The sequence below is a fragment of the Hermetia illucens genome, chromosome 1 (genome assembly GCF_905115235.1).
Source record: "Hermetia illucens chromosome 1, iHerIll2.2.curated.20191125, whole genome shotgun sequence".
NCBI lineage: Eukaryota > Metazoa > Arthropoda > Insecta > Diptera > Stratiomyidae > Hermetia > Hermetia illucens.
The window spans coordinates 163,662,518-163,674,944 of NC_051849.1; positions in this window are offsets into that span (position 1 = coordinate 163,662,518).

Below are 12,427 nucleotides of genomic sequence, written 5' to 3' on the forward strand. Positions count from 1 at the left end.
ATTGCCCTTACAGGGCTGGATCATCCTTATCCATATGGATTAAGTGACCCGCCCACCTCCTATTGAGCCGGATTTTATCCACAATCGGACGGTCATGGTATCACTTATAAATTTTGTCCTAATGTAGGCTACGGAATTTTCCATCATCATTTAGGGGGCAAGAATTCTTCGGAGGATTTTTCTCTCAAAGGAGGTCAAGAGTTCGCAATTTTTCTTGCTAAGAACCCAAGTCTCCGAGGAATACATGAAGACAGGCAAGTTCATTGTCCGGTACAGTAAGAGCTTTGACCCTATGGTGGGACGTTTCGGGCGAAACAGTTTTTGTAAGCTGAAATAGGCTCTGTTGGCTGCCAACAACCGGGCGCGGATTTCATCGTCACAGTTGTTGTTCGTTGTGATTTTCGAGAGAAAATTTTCAACGGTTTCAAAGTTGTATTCTCCTATCTTCATCATTTTCGTTTGACCAGTGCGATTGTTGTTCGTTCTTTTTGTTTTAGCGCTGCCAGTATTATCAATTTCGTCGGGATACCGAATTCTCCCATGGCGTGCACAGCTTTACCCTGGCTATGCTACCATAGGCGGCTTTAAAGTCGGTGAAAAGATGGTGGAACTGATGGTCATATTATTACAGTTTTTCCATCGCTTGCCGAAGCGAGAAAATCTGATCTGTTGCTGATTTGCCTGGAGTGAAGCCTCTTTGGTATGGGCCAATGATGTTCTGAGCGTATAGGGCTATCCGGCCTAGCAAGGTAGCGGAGACTATTTTATAGATGCTACTCAGCAACGTGATGCTTTTATAATTGCCGCACTGTGTGATATCTCCCTTTTTATGTATGGGACAGATAATGTCTCTTTGCCAGTCGTCAAACATTGATTCTATGCTTGGTGGTGGCAGCGTTTGTCTGTCGCCTTTAGTTGGTGGGACCTCCAACTTGCCGAAATTTTAGTTGTTCACCAGTTCATCAAAATATTCAACCTATCGCCTCGATATGCTCATTCCCTCGGAAATCAGATTTCCCTCTTTGCCTCGGCAGGATGAGCATTGAGGTGTATAAGACTTCATTCTGCTGACTTATTGGTAAAACTTCCGCGCCTGGTGAGATTGCTCCCTGTACTTTTCTAGTTCCTAGATTTGTTGGTTCTCCTAGGCTTCCTTTTCCATCTGTGAAGTCGCTTCTTCGCTTGACGGAGTTCCTGATAATTTTCTGCGCGTGCCCAGGTTCTTTGAGAATTCAACAATACGTCGAACCAGCCGTTCCAATTTATCTTGCGGCTGGGGCCAGTATCTTTGTGGCCGTATCAATGATAACGTTCTTCAGGTGATTGTGAAGATCATTTTTTGATGTTTCATCTGCAGGACATCTGTAAGCTGCGGTTACTGGGCCAGCCATTTCCCTCTTATAGGTTTCATGGGGATCTGTGTTGTGGATGGCTTCAGTATTCACTCTCACCTGACTGCCAGAAGGGAAAGTCAGTGGTGTCATAATTCGAGAACGGAGCACTAAGCCAACGCGACTTGGATCCGAGCCTATATTGGCCCCCCAATATGTTCTGACATTGATCAAGTCTGAGAGGTGGCGGCGTTCAATCAGCACGTGGTAAATTTGTTGGAAAGTGGTCCCGTCTGGGGAGGCCCACGTTTTTTAGTGGACCACTTTCCGCGCAAATCAAGTACTTCCAACAACCATTTCGTGTGACACTGTTAATTGAATAATCCGCAGTCCGTTGTCATTTGTATTTTGATGTGACCTATGGAAGCGCACGTATCGCCTGAATGCGGGCTCCGTCCCTACTTGTCTATTAAAATCTCCAATTACGATTTTGATATCATATCTGGGATATGCTGCGAGGGTTCGTTCTACTGCCTCGTAGAAGGTAGTTTCCTCTAAACGTTTATGAGGTGTATATTTGCCTCGCAAATGCAGAGTCTATAGCCTTTCGCTTATATTTTCAAAGCCGATAATAACTAGTTTCATTTTTTGATTGACTAAGAAACCTGTATGTTCCAATAGCTGAGCGGTTAGAGCAAAAGACGCGTCTGTTTGTCTGTCATACGCATTTTTCTCGGAAACGATTGACACCAAATTTGGAGGACAGGTGAGAACTGAGAACGTCCACGCATACAGTGAGTTACATCTTTCTACCTCGAATTTAGGGGGGCTCCCCATACATGCAAAAGAGGAGTGTAAATTTATTTTCACCAAATATAGTCATGTGGGGTATCAAATGAAAGTTCCCGGTTAGAAAGGGAAGGAAAGGAAAGGTGTAGACTGCGGGGAGCAGAAAATGATCATTTCTTTCACAGACCCGTTCTCAGAAACTACCACACCGAAGAATCCAGAAAAAATGAAGAAGCTACCACTATATAGTGCCCACGAAGTATCTTCCATACCGATATCTGTTCAAACAAAGTTAACAATAGTGTAGTAATAGTAAATTACTATAATTTTTAGTAATAGACTTCAAAAGTCCCCTTAAGTTCACCCTAGAATCATGAAATTTTGCAGTAATAAAGGCAATAACACAGAACATGATCCTAGCGAGTGGTTGGTGGATATCGCACTATTACTAACATATTGTGCGAATTCGAAGCTTTGAAAGTCAGTATCACCCGAAAGTGGATATTCTCAGATAATATGTGCATATATTACGTGCTATTTACTAATGGGACAAATCTCCACTCAAATGTTTTTATGAAAGAAATAAACAAAACTTTTCATACCTGAAGCTTATAGCTGTCGGTTTCGTGACTTGTTAGTTATTGTTCCAAGTTACGAAATCGCTCAGGCCCAACTGACAATTCGATCACTGAAGATAATCGGTCAATTTTCTGACCATCGTCGAAATTTGCTAGTGAAAAACTTTCCGGGGGTCGGAGGAGTATGCGCAAAAGCTATTGGATGTTCAGATAAATTTAGGTCGTGTGTGTATGTGAGTTTCATTCATTTTCCCTAACATGGCTATATCCAGAGTGACTGGGTATTCCCATGCTGGAACAGTGTCAATTTAAGGATATATTGACCTCAGATTTTCGCCAAGTCTGTTGAATTTTTTGCCCAATATTTTACTCATATATATATCAAATCTCAATTTACCTTTTTCCAGACTGATGTTAAGAACTTTGCTAAAATTTTAGTGTTCCAAGTTTAAGGGATCTGACAAGAAAAACGTCTCAGCGAATAGTTTTTACTTCATTATAGACGCTTTGGTTCGAGCGTGAACAGGATTGAAGTTAGCATATTCGGAAGAATCTCCTTTCTCTAGTTTCCAGGCGTTTCATTTGAGCAGGTGACCGATCGCACCAGCCAACAAAGTCGTATGTGATTAGATGCTGAATAAACTGTGTAATTTTACCCCGCGACGGATTGTGGATTCCTCTTTGAAAATTGGCCATAGTGTTTTAAGACCGTTCATGATATTGAAGAGGATGGAGTTTACATGTAGAATACGTAATAAATGGGAATTTACTTAGGTATTTTGTAGCGAAGACTGTGGGGATCTTGGCTGCCCCGACTTTGATACTGAGACAGCGGGAGTTAGCTAGCATCTTGCGGATTCTTTGCCTCGAAATACGATAGTTACGCCTTCAGAGGGGTTTAGAAGTAATTTGCAAGACGTGAGGAACGACTTTAAGGATTGGATAGAGTCGTTAAGTCCATTTTTGACAGGTTGGTTGCTCCGGGAGGAGATATGCAGGATCAGGTTATCAGCGTATTGGATTGATTTAATGGCGTGAGGAGTATTGGTTGAATTTTGGAGAGGTAGATCGGGTGAATCTACTAAGGTGGGTGTGGAAATTATAGGTGTGAGACACTTTGTAAATCAAACCTCCGTGCCTCCTGTATGTTGAGTAGACAAACGGTTTTTAAGATGTTGTGATGAGGTTTTTGTAAAGGCCCGTTCTGAGGATGCGGTAGTGCAATGCCTTGTTGTTCGCAAATTAGAAAGATCGGATGAGGTTGTGTTCAAATGTGTGTGTAACGATAACTGCGTGGATAACAGTTCCCAAGATTTTGGAGGACGTGTTTATGAGGGAAACTAGAACACTTTGCTTAGCCTGCCTGTCCATAGCAGGATGACAGGATGTGATGAGGTTGTAATATTTTTCCCCGACTCTAAGCAGAAATATTTTGAATTCAGCACCTATGAGCTGAAATAAATTTTACGAGAGAGTCAGAGGAAATCCACAGGTAGCAAGCATCTACTGAGCTGTGATTAACGTTACTACCTTTCTTCAAGTATGGCGGACATTCAAAAACCAAAAGGTTTTCAAATTAGATCTACATGTTTACCCACTCGTTGATTTGATAGCATGCTTGCATATCTCATGGTCTGTAAACCAACTTTTGAATGATCCTGTCCTTTATGGAGTGGGTATCCTTCGGAGTAATTGCTTATAACCTTGAGAGTCAATTAAATTACTCTGGGATTTATCCCCGCAGGTGGAAAAAATTGTCGTTTTTATCCAAGCAATTAGCATTACGGCGTCTAAGCTGTCTCTAGAGAATAGAAACCTTTCAATATTACCGCATTGGTAGAAATTTCGCTGCGCTGCAAATTGCGTATTAAGGCTGCTCTAGTCTATGCATAGGAATATTGAGCGATAGGGTACGACCAAAGTTGCTGTCGATTAACAGAAGGTAGGTAGATGTTCGTGATATAGATGACAGCAAAAGAGTTTTATATCGTTCAATTGAATGAAAATGTACTCAGCTTTCAAAATCGGATGGATGATAGTGTACAAGTTTCTGATTGCCTACAATTTTCAGTTCAATATACTATACTTTCCGATGGATGGGTACGTTGTCATATATATTAGAGTTTTTTCAAAAGTCCCAAGCTAATTTTAATATCGATGTCTGTCGTATATTTGAATCAATTTGGGGTATCTCCTTTTCTTTGGAAAAACGGTCATCATTCTTGGCTTTAGCGGAAGGAGGCTTCGCTTCATATCAATATTAGAACAGGAAGCTCTCCCTCGACGATTACCTACCTTGACGTGGTGAGGGAGCTCAGTAAGGAAGATCCTTCAGGAAACGGGAGGTGACACCTGAAGCCAAGCGGTAATCAAAACCCCAAGCCAAGGTGTGACTACCGTGCCGAGGGCTGAATGGTCACAGGTTAAGATGTGGCCGTAAACGGTGAACTCTGGGTACCAGGCGACCTCCAGTTTCAACTAGCCTTGTCTCGGCAAAAAGGGGCTCTGCCGAGATCGACTTACTTTCCCCGGAAAAATTGAGGCCATGGCAGCCAACTATGAAAAAACAAAAAAACAAAAACACAAACCTACTAAGCAAACACAATTAAACTTCGATCGTGACGATCCAACCTCGAGTGAAGGGGCAACCCTGAGCTCATCGATGGAGAACCTGAGTCTAGACTCAGATTCCCCACTTATTCAAGTGGAAACCAATTCAATTGGGGCCCAGTCCTTAACGGATGAGCCGAAGCAGGCCCCTTCTGTCAGTACTCCTGACCCCAGGCTTCAATCGGCGCCACCTGCTGAGGCTAAAGTCTTGCCCATGGGTAAGCACCTGTCCACGGACAGCAAACTGCCTTCGGGCAAACCGCCTTCGGGCAAACCGCCTTCGGGCAAACAGCCTCCGGGCAAACCGCCTTCGGGCAAACCGCCTTCGAAAAAATCGCCTCCGGGCAACGCGCAACCAAAGAGCTGTGCCAAGGTTGAGGGGAAAGGAGCGTTCGGGGCACCTGCGGCTAAGGGGAAACCGAAGCGGCAGCGGTCCTCGGGCGATCCTAACTCTTCGACACAAATGGCGGCAAAGAGGGCTCGGCCGGCAACGGCTAGGCCTTCATTTGCAGTCAAGGCTATCGAAGCCGATGGATGGGTCCTGACGACTCTAATCCATCCGGCTACGATACTGAGCAGTTCGAACAGCTTAGGAGGAAACTCCTCCTAGCTGTAAGGACTGCGTCCGCGCAAGGCATTAAGCTTTGCTTTGAGTCGGTAGGTGTATACCGTAAAATGTTACGGCTGAACTTTGCCGACGAAGACACGAACGAGTGGCTCAGGCAGTACTGCTCCTCCCTTAACGATGTGTGGGAGGGTGCGCGACTAACCTTGAAAAGGGTCTCTGAGCCGCCATCGATCAAAAAGTCCTTTCTCTGGCTTCTAGAAGAAGAGCGAAATGGTGTCGGGGTTCTGGAACAACTTGGTGTACAGAACAACCTTAACACTTCCACCTGGTTGCTGCTAGGCAGCAAAACAGGGGAGAGAACCGATAGGCCGGGAACTTTTCTCACTATCGGCGTTCCCGAACCTTATGTTAAGAAAGTTCGGGAAAAATCGGGTTGCCGGCTCTACTATGGGCTGGGGATCGTCACGTTACAAGTGTCGGCTCCTAAAACCATTGAAGGGGACATGCAGCTCCCGGCATCTACATCTGAAAGGTAAATGAGGTGCCACATTTCCCAAGTAAATTTGCAGCATTGTAAAGCGGCGACTGCACTTACCAGTCGTCGGATCAATAGCTGCAAGACATTTATATACCTCATACAAGAACCGTGGGTTGTTGGTGGGGCAGTCAGGGGCCTGAACTTCCAACATGCTGATCTATTGTATGCCAATGGAAGCGATCGACTCCGCACCTGCATGGTAGTCTCCAAAGACTTCCAGGCTAACCTGGTTAACGATCTATGTGATGACGACACCACATCGGCTAAGCTAACCATAAAAAGTCAACAGGGAGATAAAAAGATACTATGGTGCTCTGCATACTTCCCCTACGACGCGGAAGACGTTCCCAGTGGAACATTCATCAGAGCTATCCAATATGCTAAAAGTAGAGGCATGGGGGTAATGGCTGGATGTGATGTCAACGCTCACCACATATGCTGGGGAAGTTCGAACATCAATGCAAGAGGATCGAGACTACTGGAGTATCTAGTAGGAACCGATTTGCAGATCCTAAATGTGGGTAATGAACCCACCTTCTTCAACGTGGTCAGGCGAGAGGTCATCGACATCACTAGCATGAGAGAAGCTTTCGAAGAAAGCTGTCCACTCAAGATGCAAAAGAAGGGTAAAACACCATGGTGGAACTCGGATTTGGCAAAACAGAGGAGAACGACAAGGATGCTCCTTAATCGTGCTCTGTAGGGCGAATCAAGCACTAGCTGGAATCGCTATAAAGAGGCACAGAAGGCTCTAAAGAAGAGCATAAGATCGGCTAAACGATCATCTTGGAGACGCTTTTGCGAAGAGACTAACTCTCTTGAGGCAACCTCAAAGTTGAAGCGGATTCTGGTCAAAGAACGTAGCCAGAAACTGGGTTACTTACATTTACAGAATGAGAAGTACACAGAAAGCAATGAAGAAACAGCAAATCATTTGCTTGAAGTACACTTCCCAGGCAGCATCCAAAATCTAATCTCGGGGCCAACAGGTGCATACAGCCCTCAACCGAGAGATTGGAATTTGGCATGCAAAGTAGTATCACTGGAGCGAGTGAAATGGGCATATAACTCGTTCCACAGATATAAATCTGCAGGTCCGGATGGCATCATTCCTGCGCTAGTAATAGAAGGAATGGATGCCCTGGGTCGACACATTCGGAATATATATCGCGCATGCCTAGCACACGCTTATATTCCAATTCCAAAAAGCTTTCGACCGATCAGCCTAACGTTCTTTCTGCTAAAAGGACTAGAAAGATTAGTAGATCGGTTCATAAGGGATACACACATTCCTAAATGGCCACTTCACCATAGGCAACACACCTACCAGAAAGGCAAATCCACGGAGACAGCACTCCATGAACTTACGGCAAAAATTGACAAGGCGATGTTCGATAAAGAATACGCTTTAGGCGCATTCAGGGACATCGAAGGTGCCTTCAATTATGCCTCATTTGCGGCAATTTGTAATGCGGCAAGACAGCATGGAATCGAACCGCTGCTAATCAGTTGGATCCTCCACATGCTAGAGTGGAGAAAAATCCACACATCGGTCGGCCAGAAGTCTATTGAAGCAGGATGCCTCATGGGCTGCCCACAGGGAGGGGTTCTCTCTCCACTGTTATGGCTCTTGGTGATGGATACCCTGCTGTGGCTCCTGGAGGACAAAAAAGTCTTCGCGCAAGCATTTGCGGACGACCTAGCTGTAATAATTACCGGCAAGTTTGTGGACACAGTATGTGACCGCTTGAATGCAACTCTGCATGTAATCCACAGCTGGTGCCTCCGCAATGGACTCACGGTGAACGCTAGAAAGACTAGACTAGTTATGTTCACTAGGAACGTCAGGTGGGGCAGCTATACGCTACCCACCTTAGCAGGGGCGGAAATCCAGCTGGCACAAACAGTCAAGTACTTAGGAGTACATTTCGACTCCAAGTTAATGTGGAAGCATCATATCCAGGAACAATACCAGAAATCCTGCAGATTGCTCTGGTGCTGTAGGAATGCGATAGGTAAGACCTGGGGACTTTCACCTAAACGGATATATTGGATGTATACATCCATAATAAAACCCATTTTGATGTATGCATGCATCGTCTGGTGGCCAAGACTGAACTTTGCTAACAGCAGGAAGCTGCTAACGCAGATTCAGAGACTTGGTTGCCTAAGTACTACTGGAGCAATGAGTACTACGCCGACTGCGGCACTTGAAGCCATCCTAAATTTACCCCCCATCCACTTGGAGGTGAAACGGAAAGCAGCCAACGTCGCATATAGGCTCGATACCATTGGGGCGTGGAAAGGCGGCCAATCCAACGGGCATGCGTCTATATGGAAATTCCTTGAAAAACATCCGGTAGCCCTGATGCCGACCGATCATATGGTTTCCAGATTCGTCTTTGAAAAGACATACACTGTCGTAATCACCGAAAGAGAAGAATGGTCGACAAGTGGCCATGAGTCTTTTCAGATTACAGACCTAATAATCTTCACCGACGGGTCAGTCACGGAGGATGGATCGGGTGCAGGCGTGTTCTCGGAGAATCCGATTATAGAACTGGCCCCGGAAAAATGACGATCATATTCCAGGCGGAGATATATGCCATTTCATTGCCAGCAGAAGAATGTCTGCGACAAAAATGGAAGGGTCGCACCATTCGAATCTGTTCCGACAGTCGGGCGGCATTATCAGCACTAGATGGCAACAACATATCAAGCCAGTTGGTGTGGAGTTGTCATCAGGTGCTGCTGAAGCTTGGCCGACTGAACGAAACATTCCTGATGTGGGTGCCGGGGCACTCTAACATCGCCGGTAATGAGGGGGCTGATAGACTGGCTCGCCGAGGGTCTGGATCCACAATGGTGGGCCCAGAACCAGCTCTTGGAATCCGACCATCTACTGCCAAGTCTACTCTGAAAGGTGAAATTGCAAGGATTCACGCAACCGAGTGGAGCAATTTGGACTCTTGCCGGCAAGCGAAAATCCTTGTGAAGGAGCCTAGGGCCACTAGAGCGGCATTTTTGTTGTCCCTTAAGAAGTGGGACATGAAAACCCTAGTAGGGCTTTTGACGGGACACTGCCCCTTAAACTACCATATGGAAAAGATTGGGGTAGAGGTTTCGGCTGTGTGCAGCCAATGTGAGGAGGAGGAGGAGACTGCCCTGCACTTTTTATGCAGCTGCCCGGCATCCTCAGATCTCAGACGAAGACACCTTGGCAAGGTTTTCTTCAATGAAGAATCTGCACACTCTCTGCCTCTTGAGAATGTTCTCAGATTCGCTAAAGCCTGCGAATACCGTAGGCGGGAAGCCATTGAATAGGCAACTTACGGGGATAGTACAATGGGCCTAATAATGGCCTGAGTGCTCGGAGCTGCGGCTCCCCCCATTTAACTAAACTAACTAACTAAGAACAGGAAGCTTCTTCTTTGGCCAAACCTCACCGAAGTGTAGTTTTCTCGCTTCTGTAAGAAATCAGTAAACTTGATTTTAGATGTAAACTGAGCGAGCCATTTTTATTTCAACGATAGGAGATCAACCTTCATTGTTTCTCAAAGTTTTCAAGTGTGAATCTACATTTGATTGACCGCATTGACTTTTTGTCTATTATATACGTCCGGCCGTTTGGCGTTTCGTTAACTAAATATTTGTCAACTGTTCCACTAGCGACGTTTTCGTGAAAGTAATAAAAATTGGACCAGGTCAATGTTCTTTGATTATTTTGCAAATACCCAAGGACCGGAGCAAACTCGGGCTAGAAACTGTGTTTTCCGAGGCTCCTCTGCGGAAAGTCTAGGCTTTTTTTGCTAATTCATATTAGAATAATTTCATCGAACTTTTGGAAATACACAAGTTTGTTCACTATTATCTAGGCACAGATCCCTTGTCAATAAGGATCATATAGAAATTGTTTGATTAGCACTCAATCTAGGCAGGTATTATTCTCAACGTATAATAATATTCGCTGGCGCAACAATCCATATTGGATCAGGGCCTTGAATTGTGTTACAGCACTTGATTCAAGACCGTAACGGTACACTACACTACACCAGTGACATTCGAACTGCGACCTTCCGTACTACAGCCTTGTTCTCTAACCACGCAGCTATCCGGACACTCTTACCGTATGCAGTCCTTTTATTTGTGCCCCAGAAAGGTGAACATCCTTTACGATGTGAGCTCTTTTGTCCTTCGTTTTACCAATATGATCCGCTAGTGTGGCACATCTCTCATGGTAGAGAAGCACCACAGATGAAAGAACACGTTTCCCAAATCAAGGCGAATATAAATGGTTAGTATGATCCTTTTTGGAGGATTTTTAATAGTTAATGGTTCCCTGCTCTATGCAATACTACTGACAAAATGATATCCGATTTGGTGCTACACACGACCACCGACCTTTCAATGACCAGCGATTATTAACACTGAACTAGCATAAAGCTTTATTCATACTACCCAGCAGCTAGCGTATCCAGGATGCCTGCTGCTGGATAATATGAATGCTCTCATAGTAAATGTATGCGAAAAATCTTTTTCGTCTAACACGTTCAGTGCACGACTGTTGAATAGTACGAACACACTGATTGAAAATATATGGAAGAATTGTTTTGTGTCTGATATGTTAGTGCGAGACAGTATGAATAGAGCTTAAGATAGCACTGGAAGCAGTTTGTTTAGCCCTTATCTTGCTGAATGGAAACAGTCGGATATTTCATTAAATCATTAAATCAAGCCTTTCGTGTTATAAACTCCGCCATGCTATTAACATTGTATGCTGATATCAAGCCCTGGTAAAGGAGAGGGGTTTCAGGTACAATCCCCAATAAAACAATGATAAAATGCTGAGATCAGGGAAATAGATAAATAAAGTATAGTTGGTGTTATTCAACTATGCTAAATCCTACTCGCTTCCTCTTGGTGACAGGTCTCGCGACAGGCCGACCAAGAAAATGCATCCAAAGTCGTTAGAAATAAGATGATCAGATCGAGTAACAAGCCTCGGAAAAATGCTAGGGCGTCTACGTCAGTCGGCGGGCCAGGGCAGGCCCCGGTCCTGTGGAGAAATGGATAAGGGCTTTTGACACATGGACGGTGTCAGGACGTAAGTAAGTTAGTCTGAGCAAGCACAGCACGCTATCTGGAAAGACCGAGGAACACGCAAGAGCCTTTCGGAAAAGGCGCTTTAAAGAAACCCAATGGTCTAATGTCATAAGCTGGCACATAGACCGCCTACACACTCAATATGGTGTTAACATTGCCACATCACAGGGTTTCCGAGATGCCATTAAAGGAGTCGAACGATTTGATGATCGGCTGATGCAACTCACCATTATATCAGCTGATCGCACTTTTCTCTTCTTCACCACATATGCACCACAGACAGGTCGACCTGATGCCAAGCAAGTTGCCTTATGGTAACTTTTCGATGAAAAGACTTGTAACGTGCCTGCAGAATGACTATATCATCATTAGCGGTGACCTTAATGGTCATGTGGGTGAAAAGGCAAACAGTAACAGGTGCCATGGTGGCGAGCGTATAATCAATTTTGCGGACTGGGTGCCCGCAAAATCGACCTTGTATTTATCAATTCATCAAACATTTTCCTATATTTTTTAGTGGGAATAGTAAAACGTAAATCGACTATATCCTCATAAGACGCCAACCTTTTACCATCGTCAATTAGTGCAGAGCCCCTATGAGATCATCGCACCTGAACGTCGGCCGTTGATTCCCGTCCTGCGAATTAAGCCACTGATAAAACAGCGTGAGGAACGCTATGTGGAAGAATCGTGGAATCAAATGAAAGACACGATTCACAAAGCGGCCTCTGATACCCTCGGGGTCACCAAGCCAGATAAACGGTACATCAACTGAGATACTTGGTTTTGAATTGACGATGTTGAAATGAAAGTGCGTGCAAAGAAACGCCTCTATCCCAAGTTTCTCGACGAGAAAACGCTCGCCAAATGACAAATTTATAAGCATGTCAATCATGAAGCAAAGAAAGCG